Source organism: Oncorhynchus masou, chromosome 6 (genome assembly GCF_036934945.1).
Source record: "Oncorhynchus masou masou isolate Uvic2021 chromosome 6, UVic_Omas_1.1, whole genome shotgun sequence".
In the NCBI taxonomy this organism is placed as follows: domain Eukaryota; kingdom Metazoa; phylum Chordata; class Actinopteri; order Salmoniformes; family Salmonidae; genus Oncorhynchus; species Oncorhynchus masou.
Window position 1 is genome coordinate 47,577,764 of NC_088217.1, and position 16,059 is coordinate 47,593,822.

Consider the following 16,059-nt stretch of genomic DNA (forward strand, 5'->3'; position numbering starts at 1 on the left):
AAAAAGTTATAGGTAATAATTTGTCTGAATATTTAAGACTTCAAATCAATCAAACTGATTCATTCAATTTCACATTTTTCGAGGTGGAAGGAGCAGGCCAAAGTCTGGAGATTTTACACTCACTTTTGTGATTTTCTTTTCGTTTCCCTGTAAAACCACTCATCTGCGGGTAGAATTTGCCTACTACTGTCGCCGCAGTTGATCTCACACGGAGACTCTGTCACGTTACACGTCTGCACCTGATAGCAGCCTGACATCATAAAAGGTCTTCAATCTCCCAGAAAGAGCCGATTTTATACATCAATATGTCCCAAACCACTAAAAGAAACTAGTATGTCTGTGTGCTGCTGATAGAAAAATAGATCGAAACTTGCCAAACATTTCCCCCTAAAAAGGTATTTATTTTTAAGTAGCTTCAAGATAACACATCTAAGATAACACGATCAGTACAATTCTTTCTACTTTACAAGAAGTACAAGTGCAGGAGACGCAAGAGAAAATAATATGGCTCTATTCACTATGACATGCTGTATTCTGAATACAGCATACATTTACCAGTGCAACCCGTTTAGCCGGACAAAAATGAGCTCGGATATCTCCCAGAGTCCATTCTGATAAGAGCTGCTGTGCTGTGACTGGGCATAGAGAGAAGACAGAGGGCAGGTGGGTGTTTAGTAGGCTCTGGGATATCCTGTCATCTAGATACACAGGTCAAAATAAAACCCAGTGTTGCTTTTTTATGTTGGTCTCCATTGTAATGTTTTTTCGACCCATCAATGACAACAATTCACTTTCATACAACTAGACAGTCGACTAGAGAAGCCTCGCAGCTATTTTGCCTGTCGCCGCTTTTAACTACTGTACTGCAGCCACGCACTGAGAGAGTAGATTACTGTAGTTAGAGAGCATGAAAAACACAGTGACAAAACTGCTTGTGGCAGAAACGTTTAACTTTCTTGTTAGCAATCTCCCCCATGTGGCACTTTAGCAACAGCAAGTTGTTTATTATGTTCGGAGCAGGGCAAAAGCGATTAAAGGAACTCTTAAGAATCAAAGTGTTATAAATGCATGGAAACACAGCCAGCTGTAAATGCCACAGAATTAGAAGCTTGCCAACCCTATAATACATGGCAATTTTTTCAGCTTGATGCTGATATAAAGAAATTAAATGACTTTTTATACATACAGTCAAGAGAACTACTACATGAGCTGTCTTCTTCCCAACATGCAACATTCCACATGCGACCTTTCTTTGGTAGGACTCATGAATTGTCTTGTTTTTTCCTAATAATACTCCTATAAAAAGCAGCAGATTAGAAAAGTAACTTGATCTTCAGAAGCGTTCAAAACCACAGCAGCGTGGCGGGTAATGTAAGCAGCCAACTGTTTGTAATGACATGTTCTTCAAATGAAGCTCAAACAGAATCAAGAACATTTCAAAAAGGCATCGAAACAGAAACATACACAGATCTTCTGTGGGAGAACTTCATCTTGTAATAGAGCATCGTCGTCTGTTGACTTCAGCACCACCAACACGTGGAAATAGGCAGAGAAACTAAGACCTGCATGCTCTGAACCTGAACACCATTCAGCATAGTGATAACTGAACTATCTGGTCAAGAGTCATCCTTACTGTTATCAACTCCTTTGTCAGACTGCTTTTGATTCCTAATCCTTAAACGAATAAAGAAATGATAAGCATGTGCAGACCTACATACATGAGCACTGACACACACACACACACACAGTTTCTCAATCCCAAAATATTAAGAGTATCTTTTCCGTTTTCAATAACATTGCACTTCAAAACGGCTTTAAAGACTGAAGCATGTTAATCCTATAAACTGCCACAAAATCGCATTGGAAAGTTGTGTCAATAATTAGGCTGGTTTTGGCACATTAACATGAATTACTAAATCATTTGAAAGATTTCAGTCCTGATCTTACATCTGGAGAAAGCAGTTGTGCTGTGGGCCTGGAGAGGACCTGCTTCAGAACACTGAGCAGAGAATGCAGTCAAGATAAATAACCTTTTGGTCCAAGGATCTCTTTCCAAATGGAGAAGTGATTGGCGTACTCGATCAAATAGGGTTATATGGCTGTTTAGCACACTGGGGTGATAGCAGAGGAGGCTGGTGGGAGGAGATATAGGAGGACGGGCTCATTGCAATGGCTGGAGTGGAATCAATGGAGTCAAACATGTCGTTTCCAAATGTTTGATGTGTTTGATACTGTTCCGTTAATTAAATTCCAGTCTTTCAGTGAGCCTGTCTTCCTATAGCTCCTCCCACCAGTCTCCTCTGGGAGGAGGCATGGCAAACACAACACTAACTTCCTCCTCTAATCGTGAGAAACGCACAACCTTATTTAAATACAAAAATTAAAGAGTTATGTCATGTGTATGGGGTCAATTTCATGCCTTTAGAATTGAATTCAAAGTCAAATAAATCGTAACGATGAAAAAGAAAGTTTCAAATGTAAAAATGATATTTTCGTGGATACGTGAAATAATGGATTTTGAGATCAAACAAAATAATTGAAACATTTTTGAATTGTAAATATAAAGAATGATATCAAAAGCAAAAAAAATTAAAGTGTGAGCAAAACTTTTCCAACAACCAACCCTATCGAATCCATTTAGCCTACGCTCTTGCCTGCAGTTACAACATTTGGTTAGGTTACTCTGATCTTTGCTTTCGTCTTCTGTTTCTTTGCTTACGCTTTTGGCACCCCAAAAAATTGTGAAGGTGGGGTTTAGAGGGAGGTGTACATAATGCATCTCCATTGGTCCACCAGTTTTGGAGTGACGGTTCATCCTAACCCAATCACTGAGCAGGATAGAAAGGGAGGGTAGCTTTTTTTCTATTCTATTTCTACCCATTTAACTAATATGTTTACCTATCTAGTTACATGGTTTGTCATGAAATGTATTAGATAGATACGCTTCCAATATCTGTTCATTATTGACCCGTGACAATTCTGCGGTATGTTAGCTTCGTTGGCTGGCTGAATAGCTAGCCAAAAAGAAAGAAATGCAAGACTGCATGCCTGTAGCTAGTCACTGCCAGCCGTAGTGAAAGTTTTTATCATATGTTTTATTATTCATTCAATACTTAAGGTGTGAAATTGACTCTATACATGTGGAGTCCATCTGAACTTACCACAGGAACATATTCGATTGTTGGTGAACCTATTTCCCTTCCAAATAATTTAGTTGTCTCTCAATTTCCACAAATACAATAAGACTTCAAGCTGATTGTCACAACTTTACACACTGTGGGATTTACAGTTAAGACCACTGAATTCTATGTAGTGTTGGCCTATGGCGGTTAGCCACAACATAATATTATGCAAGTAGGCTGGCATCTCCTTGTTAACAGTCTATAGGACTAAACCTGGGTTTGTGCCCCTCCCTTTTAGCTGTGAGCTGAAGGGCTGGGATGGTAAAACCCATCGCTGTCTGTTGAGCGGTGAGACACAGAACACAGACACGCTGCTCCTCTGAAGCCCAGAGCTCCTGATGTGTTAACATCCCCATCCTCGCCCCACTGGATCACTCCAGCCTCCCTGCTCACATCCTGGGGCCACAACACGTTGAGATATGGACAGGGTTGTGAGGAGCACACACATTTACATTTACATTTAAGTCATTTAGCAGACGCTCTTATCCAGAGCGACTTACACACTGATCCACCAAGAGATCCATGAAAGGGAATCTTTCAAAAGGTACACAAGGTCACCTGGCTAAATAATCAGTAGATATGTAACCATGTATTAATCTACTCTTTCTCACAAGGAACTGTGATATACTATATCATGACTGAGAGACAGTACTGAGGGGAAACATAGAAATTCCATGCCAATAACTAGCCAATAGCTTTTCAGTCAAATGCCCTTTGGTGAGTCCATAAACATGAACGACTCAGATATGTACCTACCTGTATTTGCACTCTAAGATATACCGTATGTATATCTGATCGCTCTACAAGTCTACTACACACTACAGACCTCATCTTCTGCTTACATAACAAACTGTACGGTATAACATCAACTAAAATAAGTCATGCATAGATACATCGTAGCATGATCGTGATGAGAGATGTCAACACTTAGTCACCATGTAGATTTTCAAATGTTTGACAGTGAACCTTCAGAGCAAGGTTTTTGTTTCACCAAATGTACAAACAAGGCAACCAGACTGCAGCAGGTTATTTATTAAGCCAATCTGATAAAACATTCACCCTCAACATTGAGTTTGGAATCTAATGAATAATTGTGTGTTTACCTTCTAGAAGGACTTGCTTGTTTAAAGCAATCTTCAGTTCCAGCTTAGTGACTTCAGCCTCCGTGCCCTGAAGAAAGAGGACATGGGAATTAGAGGTTGTTATTGAATAATCACTGCCACTAACTACTGCATTTGTCATCAGCAATCCCCACAAATAAAATGGCTGAAAAATAAACAGACAAAATCAATGTTTATTAGTACAGTTTGCTGTATGAGGCCACTCAACTGTTTCTATTGCTAATGATCAGGATTGATCACAATTACACAAATAACAGGTATAACACTTTTCCTTGGTAATTATAAAGAAGTCGAATGTTTTGTCTTTCCATCCAGCTGTTTTTGTTTGTCTTTCCTTTTAATGGTGTCACAAATCTTCAGACTCTTCTCAGAGTGGTTGCAAATCTATAGAGTCTACCTTCTGTGTAACCATCAGCATCAAACAGAAGGCTACAAGTCACACATAGCCATCCTAGGCTCATTGTCTGCCGCATCTGTACATTTCCATCTGGTGGATACCGTAAGTACAGTCGTTTACTATACTGTAGCTGTGGAGGACAATAAAGCGAACAATGAGGCTGTTAAATGAAAATGAACCATTTATTTGCAAGACCATTTTTATTTATTTTTTATTCCTTGCCGTTGTCAAAGATGACTCCACCTGGTGGAAGAGCACAACCTGCCTTATGCTTACTGGAATAATAGAACATTCTGGAGCGCACGAGCTGTTCAGCATGCACTGTGCACTCTATACTGAGCACTCAACCCCCCCAAAAAAGAAATACAATCGTATTTTTATGGTAAACTGAAAAGTGACTATGGGCAATATCTCAGAAGCATTTGAATAAAAGCATTAAAGCATATCCAAATATGAAAAAAAGTCCAACTCTCTGACACTGTTCTTTTGTGAAGTTCACATTTGGCAGTCAAAGCTGTGGCCAGGCGTTTGTGCAGGTCTAAAGTGTTTATCTAAAAAATGAACTATTCTTATACAACTCTCTTACTATTCTGATTCGTTACACTCCAATTAACATATCATCAATGACATCGTAAATCAATGGCAAGTGGTGACAAATGACAGATATTTTCAGTTTCAAACTACTAAACATCATTAATCCCTATCACCTGAAAAGGCCCAGGGAACTAAATGAGTTTACCCAATGCATAACATCCATTTAGATAAATGTGCCATCACTTTAATGATAGAAAATGTGTATTGGAGAGAAAAAAAGGAAACATAACTCCGATAGCAACTGTGTCAGTGCTTTTTCCCCCCCCTCCTTCTCCGCAATATAATGCACATCTTGTAACACTTAAATAGATAATTGTGTCAATTTAAAACTGCACGCGGCTGTAATAGTAGCGTTTAGAGCGGTGGGGGTGCCGAGAGCTGAGGGTGTGGATAAACAAGCGCATGCTGCTCTGCCCAGTTGGGTTTGTGGAGCCCATCACACACTCCACCATTGAGATTTGAAGGAACAGAATAACTCCTGGTTGAGATGATTACCCACCCAGGTGGGTTATGTTACCGCTCAGCGAGAGGGCTCGGCTAAGAACATGAATCAAAACGCAACAACTTCCTAAGACAAAGGAAAGTGGAGGTGCATCTTAAAACGCTTGCTGCCAAAGTGTTGAACGGACAGCTCGGTACATGTATGTTGTGGGGAGGAGAAACAGAAGGACAACAAAAGTGTTCATCGTGGGAGTTCTAAGACTTATCATGTCTGTTGGAAAGACAGAGATACAGACACAGAAAGACTGCTATGATTTAAAAGCACGTGCCAATTCTGTTCCTACAGCGTATGTTGTGTTAAATGTAGTTTGCTGTAGCAACAAATCAGCATCATCTTTATGTTCAACTACATGGACATTCTTGTACTTGATTGTGATGTATGCATACATACACAGTATTTCATCTCATTGGAATGTTTTTTTCTTGGTTCAGACTATTTGAGTGGTGTGACTATGTTTTTGAATGTGAACAAAGACAGAACTGTGAAGTGGAACCCCTTAGCGAGAGGTCACTGCTTCAAAATATGCTCTATAATATGCTCTCATGTTCTAGGTATGTTATCAATGCTGCCTCTGGCTTTGTTGCAGGATCGCATGTTCAAAATATGAATTAATACCCCTCCACTGAAACGCACCCAATCCGAACAAAAGGCCCCACATCCACTCTGGACGGCTCTTCAGCCCTTCTAATGGACAAGCTCTCTACTCTCTTCACACCATTCTGACAGAAAAGAAGGCCATGAATATTTACCACAAAGTAAAGTTATTCCATTAATTACTCTGAGCATGCTTAATAAGATATTTGTGGCTACTTTTGTGGCTACTTCCGTGGCGGGTCGTTAATGAACTTTCACACGTCATTACCATATTAATGGATGCCCAACTCGATGGCTGTCTGTCAATAGCACATGCCAGAGTTTCCTCACTCGCTGTCCTTTCAGCCTAGCCAGCACGTTTCGATCACTTAGTGACGCTAGCTGCATCATTCTACACAGATTGGTCGATTTATCATACCATGAACTAAACACCATTATGTGAAAACAAAACGTAGCATTGGATTGGTTTAACAGTGGTCTCTGTAAATGGGTGGTGGATGTACAGTGCCTTGCGAAAGTATTCGGCCCCCTTGAACTTTGCAACCTTTTGCCACATTTCAGGCTTCAAACATAAAGATGCAAAACTGTATTTGATTGTGAAGAATCAACAACAAGTGGGACACAATCATGAAGTGGAACGATATTTATTGGATATTTCAAACTTTTTTAACAAATCAAAAACTGAAAAATTGGGCCAAAAATTGGGCCATTCTAACACCTGGATATGTTTATTTTTGAACCATTCGATTGTAGATTTTGCTTTGTGTTTTGGATCATTGTCTTGTTGGAAGACAAATTTCTGTCCCAGTCTCAGGTCTTTTGCAGACTCCATCAGGTTTTCTTCCAGAATGGTCCTGTATTTGGCTCCATCCACCCTCCCATCAATTTTAATCATCTTCCCTGTCCCTGCTGAAGAAAAGCAGGCCCAAACCATGATGCTGCCACCACCATGTTTGACAGTGGAGATGGTATGTTCAGGGTGATGAGCTGTGTTGCTTTTACGCCAAACATAACATTTTGCAATGTTGCCAAAAAGTTCAATTTTGGTTTCATCTGACCAGAGCACCTTCTTCCACATGTTTGGTGCGTCTCCCAGGTGGCTTGTGGCAAACTTTAAACGACACTTTTTATGGATATCTTTAAGAAATGGCTTTCTTCTTGCCACTCTTCCATAAAGGCCAGATTTGTGCAATATACGACTGATTGTTGTCCTATGGACAGAGTCTCCCACCTCAGCTGTAGATCTCTGCAGTTCATCCAGAGTGATCATGGGCCTCTTGGCTGCATCTCTGATCAGTCTTCTCCTTGTATGAGCTAAAAGTTTAGAGGGACGGCCAGGTCTAAGGTAGATTTGCAGTGGTCTGATACTCCTTCCATTTCAATATTATCGCTTGCACAGTGCTCCTTGGGATGTTTAAAGCTTGGGAAATCTTTTTGTATCCAAATCCGGCTTTAAACTTCTTCACAACAGTATCTCGGACCTGCCTGGTGTGTTCCTTGTTCTTCATGATGCTCTCTGCGCTTTTAACGGACCTCTGAGACTATCACAGTGCAGGTGCATTTATACGGCGACTTGATTGCACACAGGTGGATTGTATTTATCATCATTAGTCATTTAGGTCAACATTGGATCATTCAGAGATCCTCACTGAACTTCTGGAGAGTTTGCTGCACTGAAAGTAAAGGGGCTGAATAATTTTGCACGCCCAATTTTTCAGTTTTTGATTTGTTAAAAAAGTTTGAAATATCCAATAAATGTCGTTACACTTCATGATTGTGTCCCACTTGTTGTTGATTCATCACAAAGAAATACAGTTTTATATCTTTATGTTTGAAGCCTGAAATGTGGCAAAAGGTTGCAAATTTCAAGGGGGCCAAATACTTTCGCAAGGCACTGTATATAAACAGCTTAGGAAGGATAGTAAGAGGGTGTCCAACAGGATAGGCAGTGCAGAGTTAGTGATATCTATATTCAGGACATTAGTGTTTGTTTTTAGGGTGTGTGTACCGAAGATTTTCCTAGTCACTGGCTGTGTCCAAATACCCACACTAGCGTACTATTTAGCACATACCGTTTAGTAAAAAGTATGCAGTATGCCACGGCCGCAACGCAGTAGCGGCTCCTGACTGGCCGAGTGCGGGTGGATCTTTCCAAATTCAACAGACATGCATCGCATTAATGAACCAGCCTGATAACAGCTTATTTCCAATTCGATTACTTTCTCTAAACTCTGATAAAGTAGGTCTACTCAGGCTGGTTATAGGTAGACTACCACATTCAACCTAATAGAGTTATAGGCCTACTCAGGCTGGTAATAGGCAGACTATCACATTCGACCTATACCCTAGCCCATATAGCCCATCTACCCTAATTAAAAAGGACTGAAGACAGAAACAGGTCATTTGGATCCATTTCAACATATTTTGTTAGTGAAGCCAAAGTACTGTAACATATATATATAAATTCAATCACATAGCCTAGTACAAATCTAAAGGCTATTGCACAAAAAACAAACATGGACAGACGGGTGCATCGTAAATTCAGAACCACAACATAATAAAGTAAAGCATTGATCATTGGGAACGAGATCAGAACGACTGCTAAGGCTTGATCCATATATTAAATAGTTAGTCTCGCTTTCAAAACTAAAACAATCCATGTGTTCAAATCAAAAGGCCTGATTAACATGACATCAATAACGCAGCCACATCCCAATTCCCCGTTGCAGACACATTCAGAAATCAACTATTTCTTTTAAAAGCTCTGACAAAGGCCAAGAAACAATTTCAATTAAAAATCAGAAATTCACTAAAACAAATAATAATAATAATAATAATAATAGACTTCTGTTTTCAAAGATGTAGCCTACGATGCAATATTCGTGATCATTTTAAAGGGGAACAAAAACTACATTTGAACACCACTGCAGAAGCTTCGCTATTCGGAATCTTCCCAATTAAGTAGCCTAGTTTTGTTCTTTGGCTACTTGAAGAGAACTAGGGCCTGTCACTTGTAGCCATCCCACCTTTTCCAACACATTGCGGAAAACTGAGCATCAAATTTTAATAGATGAAAAGCTCAAATGATTATAACATCCTGGCATTTAAACCAAACTCAAGTTTTGAAAATTCACATACTATAACTTATTCTATTTTCACACACTGACAATGTGTCATGTGCGATTGCATTCTTTATCGCTATTCATTGATTTCGGTAGCGCATCCCCATATGTAACTGATCAGCTGTTGTCAAAGCCAAAATGAATATGACATCAGGACATTTAAAGTATACTCGGTTGTCGCATACTACAATTTTTCATTTTTTTTTTGCATACCCAAAGAGCCACTGTATGTGCTCTGAATAGTAAAATGCACAAGGTGTCATTTCGAAATTGGGTAGTGCATCATCAGTTTTCCTCTTGCCATGTCAGTCATTGCAGACCTTCGAAAGCTACAGTGCATTCTGAAAGTATTAAGACCCCTTGACTTTTTCCACATTTTGTTACGTTTCAGCTTTATTCTAAAATGGATCGTTTTCCTCCCCAATCAATCTACACACAATGCCCCATAATGACAAAACAAAACTGTTTTTTTGAAATGCTTGCAAATGTATTACAAATAAAAAACTGACAAATAACATTCAGTATTCAGACCCTTTACTCAGTACTTTGTAGAAGCACCTTTGTCGGTGATTACAGCCTCGAGTCTTCTTGGGATGGACGCTATAAGCTTGGTACCTGTATTTGGGGAGTTTCTCACATTTGTATGAACCGACGCTGGAGATGAGAAGCAGGTACAGAGAGTGAAAATTTAATACAGCACAGACATGGAACAGGACAGGAACAGCATCAGAACTGGGTAACAAAATGACAAATGAATGCTGAAGCGGGGAACAGACAGCTACAGGGGAGGAAATAACATGTGATTTGAGTCCAGGTGAGTGCAATGAATCGCTGACGCGCGTGACGAGGGGAGCAGGTGTGTGTAATGATGGTGGCAGGAGTGCGTAGTCCTAGGCAGCCTGGCGCCCTCGAGCGCCAGGGAGGGAAAGCGGGAGCAAGCGTGACAGAAGCCCCCCTCTAGGGGCGCCACCCGGCGACCCACCTGGGCGAGCCTGACGGGCCGGCCGAGGCATGGGCGCTGGACAAGCCAGCTGGGGTGTAGAAGCCTGGCGAAGCGGCTGAGGCGTGGGAGCCTGACGTTCCGGTTGAGACGTGAAGCTTGATGATCCCGCTGGGACGTGGGAGCCTGGCAAACTGGCTGAGATGTGGGAGCCTGACGATCCGTCTGAAGCATGACGTGTGATGAGAGCCTGCCGAGACAAACGGGGCAAGGAAACCTCTCGAGCCAGCTGGGGTGTGGAAGCCTGATGAACCAGCTGAGGCACCACCCTGGTTCCATCGGTGTCACCACCAAGACCAAAAAGCCAGCACTCCCCAATGCTTCATTTGATGGCTTCAGCATTCTGTAAGAGCCAACGCTGGAGATGAGAAGCAGGTACAGAGAGTGAATATTTAATACAGCACAGACATGGAAGAGGACAGGAATAGCATCAGAACTGGGTAACAAAATGACAAATTAATGCTGAAGCGGGGAACAGAGTTGGGGAACAGACAGATATAAGGGAGGAAATAACACAGGTGATTGAGTCCAGGTTAGTGCAATGAATCGCTGATGCTCGTGACGAGGGGAGCAGGTGTGCATAATGATGGTGGCAGGAGTGCGTAGTGCTGGGCAGCCTAGCACCCTCAAATGCCAGGGAGGGAAAGCGGAAGCAGGCATGACACCATTCTCCTCTGCATATCCTCCAAAGCGCTGTCAGGTTGGATGGGGAGTGTCGCTGAACAGCTATTTTCAGTTCTCTCCAGAGATGTTTGATCGGGTTCAAGTCGGGCTCTGGCTGGGCCACAAAGACATTCAGAGACTTGTCCCGAAGCCACTCCTGCGCTGTGTGCTTAGTGTTGTTGTCCTGTTGGAAGGTGAACCTTGGTCCCCAGTCTGAGGTACTAAGCGCTCTGGAGCAGGTTATCATCAAGGCTCTCTGTACTTTGCTCCATCATCTTTCCCCCAATTCTGACTAGACTCCCAGTCCCTGCCGCTGAAAAACAATCCCACAGCATGATGTTGCCACCACCATGCTTCACCCTAGGGATGGTGCAAGGTTTCCTCCAGAAATGACGCTTGGCATTCAAGCCAAAGTGTTCCATCTTACAAGCGCGCTGTCTTGTGCCTTTTACTGAAGAGTGGCCTCCGTCTGGCCACTCAACCATAAAGGCCTGATTGGTGGAGTGCTGCAGAGATGGTTGTCCTTCTGGAAGGTTCTCCCATCACCACAGAGGAATTCTGCAGCTCTGTCAGAGTGACCGCCGGGTTATGGGTCACCTACCTGACCAAGGCTCTTTTCCACCGATTGCTCAGTTTGGCCCCGCGGCCAGCTCTCGGAAGAGTCTTGGTGATTTTCAAACTTCTTCCATTTAAGAATGATGGAGGCCCCTGTGCAGAAATGCTGCAGAAATGTTTTGGTACCCTTCCCCAGATCTGTGCCTTGACAAAACCCTGACTCTGAGCTCTACGGACAATTCCTTCGACCTCATGGCTTGGTTTTTGCTGCACAGTCAACTGTGGAACCTTACATAGACAGGCATGTGTCTTTCCAAATCTCAAATCTCAAGAATGGTCAATGGAAACAGGAAGCACCTGAGATCAATTTCGAGGATCATAGCAAAGGGTCTGAATACTTATGTAAATAAGGTATTAAAAAAATGTTTTTAATACATTTGAAAAAAAATCTAAAACCCTGTTTTTGCTTTGTTATTATGCGGTATTGTGTAGACTAATGCGGATTTTTATTTCTGGCATCCATTTTAGAATAAGGCTGTAACATAACAAAATGTGGAAAAAGTCAAGTGGTCTGAATACCTTCCGAATGCACTGTATTGTCAGCTAACATTTATTAGCTAGGTTATTTTGTCCATAGATTTTGTAGTAATGTTTGAGTCACTCAAATATCACATGAATACACATTAGACATGGCAAAATGTTCTCTGCACACCATGACAAAATGTGTAGAATTGCATGAAATTAGCTTAAACATTTAAAATGTTCTCTCAGCCAACAAGAGGGATGTGAACAGTTTGTGTCATGAACAGTGCATGTGCCCATGTGTTCCCCAATGCTGAAAAGGGGGGGCTGAGTGAAAAAGTTTGGGAACCCCTGATATAAGGCATGACTCATTCTGAAACAAATGCAGCTATTTACAGCTGTGATTCACTAAAGGGCTGACTGAATAGTATTTTTGTCTTCATTTCTTTCATGCTTTATTAAGACAGACTGATTCAATGAATCAAGCATATTTTCTCTCTCAATGCAATTGGCAAGGATTGTGGCATTATATTGCACACTCACATAGACTGTAAACAACAGCACTTTCTGACATGCAAACAAGCTCAAAACCCACCAATTAAACCCAACTTCCCTCAAGCCCTTTTAGAGGTTTTTGTTCCCTGTAAGCTGAAAAGGCAACAGTGCAGCCTGCTGAATGTCAGCCTGTCTGATCCCAGAGATTCTTTGGACCTGCCCTCACGTTTTGCTGAGCTAAGAACAAAACACAGAGTACACAGAAAGAGCTTTGCCGCTTTAATACCAAGGAAGTGGAATTTCACTCCTAACCCAGAACAAACAAGGCAGCGCATTTCTTTACACTATTTAAATGTTAACAGAGCTCTTTGAATAGAGCATTCCCTTCCTCTGGATACCCAAATAACTTCACTCTGGCTCTCCACAAATTCTAATCTACTGATCCAGGAAGCAAACAGAAAACAGAAAAAAAAATCATTTTTTCATATGGTTTCTCCTACAATTGAGAAGTTGTAGCTGGGACAGCGAGAGGCAGACAGGGAGAAAGAGAGAGTTGGAATCATGAAGTTGCTCAGTCTCACTCCGAGCACACAAAAATACAACGGTGGAGACGGATATATGTAACCTACTCACATTGACAGCACAAAGGGGCTAACCTCAGCCAGATTATGCAATGCTATTTCTACGGCCAATTCCTTTCCACCCTTTCAAACAGAAGGACTGTCAATTCTCTCCTGCGATATCACGTTTCCACTCCCAAGTCTCGGTGCCCTGCTCCTCCATTCACCCGCCACAGATCCTGTGTGCTATTAATATCAATAACCGCAGATTTCATTTCCCCGGACAAAGACGGACGGAGGAAGAGAAGGTGAGAGGAACCCGTCAGAGCAGCACATTCACGACTTTACTAATCACACAGCTCGACCCTACTGAACTAAAGAACAGGAGTGAAGATCACACAATGCCAGCCTCTTCTATGCAAGCACTAGTGGACCACCGGCCAGGCAGCCCTGAAGTCTGTCTGAAGGTCGCCTTCATTCTAAAACCCTGGACCTCCAAAATAACTTCAGCTCTTCAGGGGAACGCATATCTCTCTACCTACGGCACAGTTCTGTACAACACTTACAGAACACACTTACCGCATACACCACACCCAACATGAACCCATACAAGATGAGAGAAGATGAGAAAATACTCAATGAAAATCTTTACTGACTTACCCATGAACCGTGAGCCTGAGTTTCATTACATTAATGAAACATTAATGTAGGTTCCCCCAGGTTTAACAAGACGTCTACAATCCACTTCTCAAACAGAAGAAAAGCCTGTCAGTGTTAGTAGTAGCTAGTAGCAGTAGAAGTAGTAGAAGTAGTTGTAGTGTGAGAGAGCTGAAGGGAGTCCTGACTGCAGTGCTCAGAGGGACTGGAGGTATGTGGTCTAAACACAACAAAAGCCAGTGCCTTGCTCTAGATTAAATATGCAGGAAGAGGCCCTTTTGCATAAACACAAACACTCAGCAAATGAAGGACTGGCATTGACCAGGCAGAGAGGAGCAGGCGCCTGCTGAGAACCCTACCTGTCCTCCGCAAGCCGAACAAATTAACAAACTCCAGAACGGCCACACTACCAGTCCAGAAACAAAAATGACTGAGTTTGTCCTTAATGCTGAGGGCTCAAAGTTTATTGTAAAGACAAAAGGCACATGCAAATACATGACTATAGTATAATGCTGTAGGATTATTTTCCAATAGAAACAAATTGTATCAGTCTGTTTTTAATACATCAATAACAAATGCCTAATCTTAAACTTTTAAAATATACATTTCAGCTACCCACTTAACTTGTGTAAGCAAGCGTTACATAGTATATAATCTATAGAAAATTCAAAAAGATATATCCACTAACTAAAACCATATAGTGTAGTTAAGGTAGGTCACTTTGGGGCTTGAATATTCCTTTCAATTATGTCCAGTAAAAGTATCATACTGTTACTGCTTTTATTCATCCTCCTCTTTTCTCCCTGCTGCACCCCTATGGACACATCCTAGTGGATGTATAGGAAATACAGGCTAGGTCTTCAGAGCCAGGAAAAAACCCCAAAGTGATTTAGAATAGCTGCAAATGTCCAGCTCCTACAGTCTACAGACCCTCTCTTTCTTGCTCTCCCTCTCTCTCTTCCTCCCTCTTACTCTCGGTCTCTCTATCCCCCTCTCTCGGGATATAAATGCAGAAACTCACAACGGAGCGAGACTCCTGGAGTGTCTGCCTGAATCTGCCAGGCTTCATGACTAAAACTTCAAGTGAACCAAAGAGAATGGGAGCCGAGCCCCGAAGAAAATCTGGAGCCCAGCTTTAGATGCTGAGTGACACATACTGATGCGCCCAGTCAAAGATGTCATTTTCATGCAAGCCCCTCTCAAACGTAGAAGGGGAAGAAGCAGAAATCAAGGAAGAGGGGGTGCAGACACCGGGCTAGGGAGGGAGTAAGCGGGGGAGAGAGAGAGAGAGAGAGAGAGAGAGAGAGAGAGAGAGAGAGAGAGAGAGAGAGAGAGAGAGAGAGAGAGAGAGAGAGAGAGAGAGAGAGAGAGAAAGAAGGAGAGAGCAGAAATGAGACGTCTGGAAAATAAACAGGGTGTATGGTTTCAAAGGCAGGGAGACACAGGCATTCCATTGTTCAAGCCAATTATCAGTGGAAAATAATAACAACAGATGGATCCAGAGCAGCCAACTTATGCCGGAGCTCCCCGGCGCTGGAGAACAGATGATGAAATGTGAGAGTGGCGTCGGGGGAGGGACTGCCCTGCCGTTGAGTCGCCCAGCTCCACACACCAGATGTGAACTTCCACAAGGACAGTTAAATATGTGCTCTCTGGCCACCACTTGTTCTACACAGCACCAAATGGTGGCTAGTCCACACTTCACTTCCATTCATTTCAAAAGAGATGTCTCTCTGGGCTGTTAAATGTCAAATGATACATGTGGCCCCTGTGTTTTCCATAGTAAATTAAAAACCTGTGCATTTCATTTAAGCAATAAGGCCCGAGGGGATGAGGTATATGGCCAATATACCACGACTAAGGGCTGTTCTTAGACACAACTCAACGCGGAGTGCCTGGACACAGCCCTTAGCCATGGTATATTGGCCATATACCACAAACTCCAGAAGTGCTTTATTGCTGTTATAAACTGGTTACCAACGTAATTAGAGAAGTAAAACTGAACATTTTGTCCTACCCGTGGTATACAGTCTGATATACCACGGCTGTCAGTCATTCAGCATTCAGGGCTCGAACCACCCAGTTTATAATTATA

At 42.1% G+C, this 16,059-nt stretch overlaps 1 protein-coding gene across 12 annotated transcripts in view; it reads right to left on the reverse strand.

Moving 5' to 3' along the window:
- The window catches only part of foxp1b (forkhead box P1b), a 206,943-nt gene that overhangs the window by 111,374 nt on the left and 79,510 nt on the right, over positions 1-16,059 (reverse strand). For 10 of the 12 annotated variants that reach the window (XM_064968881.1, XM_064968880.1, XM_064968874.1 and 7 more), the window contains exon 4: positions 4,286-4,352. The gene's annotated coding sequence lies outside the window, so the exon portion shown is untranslated. Of the gene's footprint in view, positions 1-4,285; positions 4,353-13,380; positions 13,400-13,967; positions 14,179-16,059 lie in introns of those variants that run through there. The other 2 variants (XM_064968875.1, XM_064968876.1) reach the window with 2 other exon arrangements.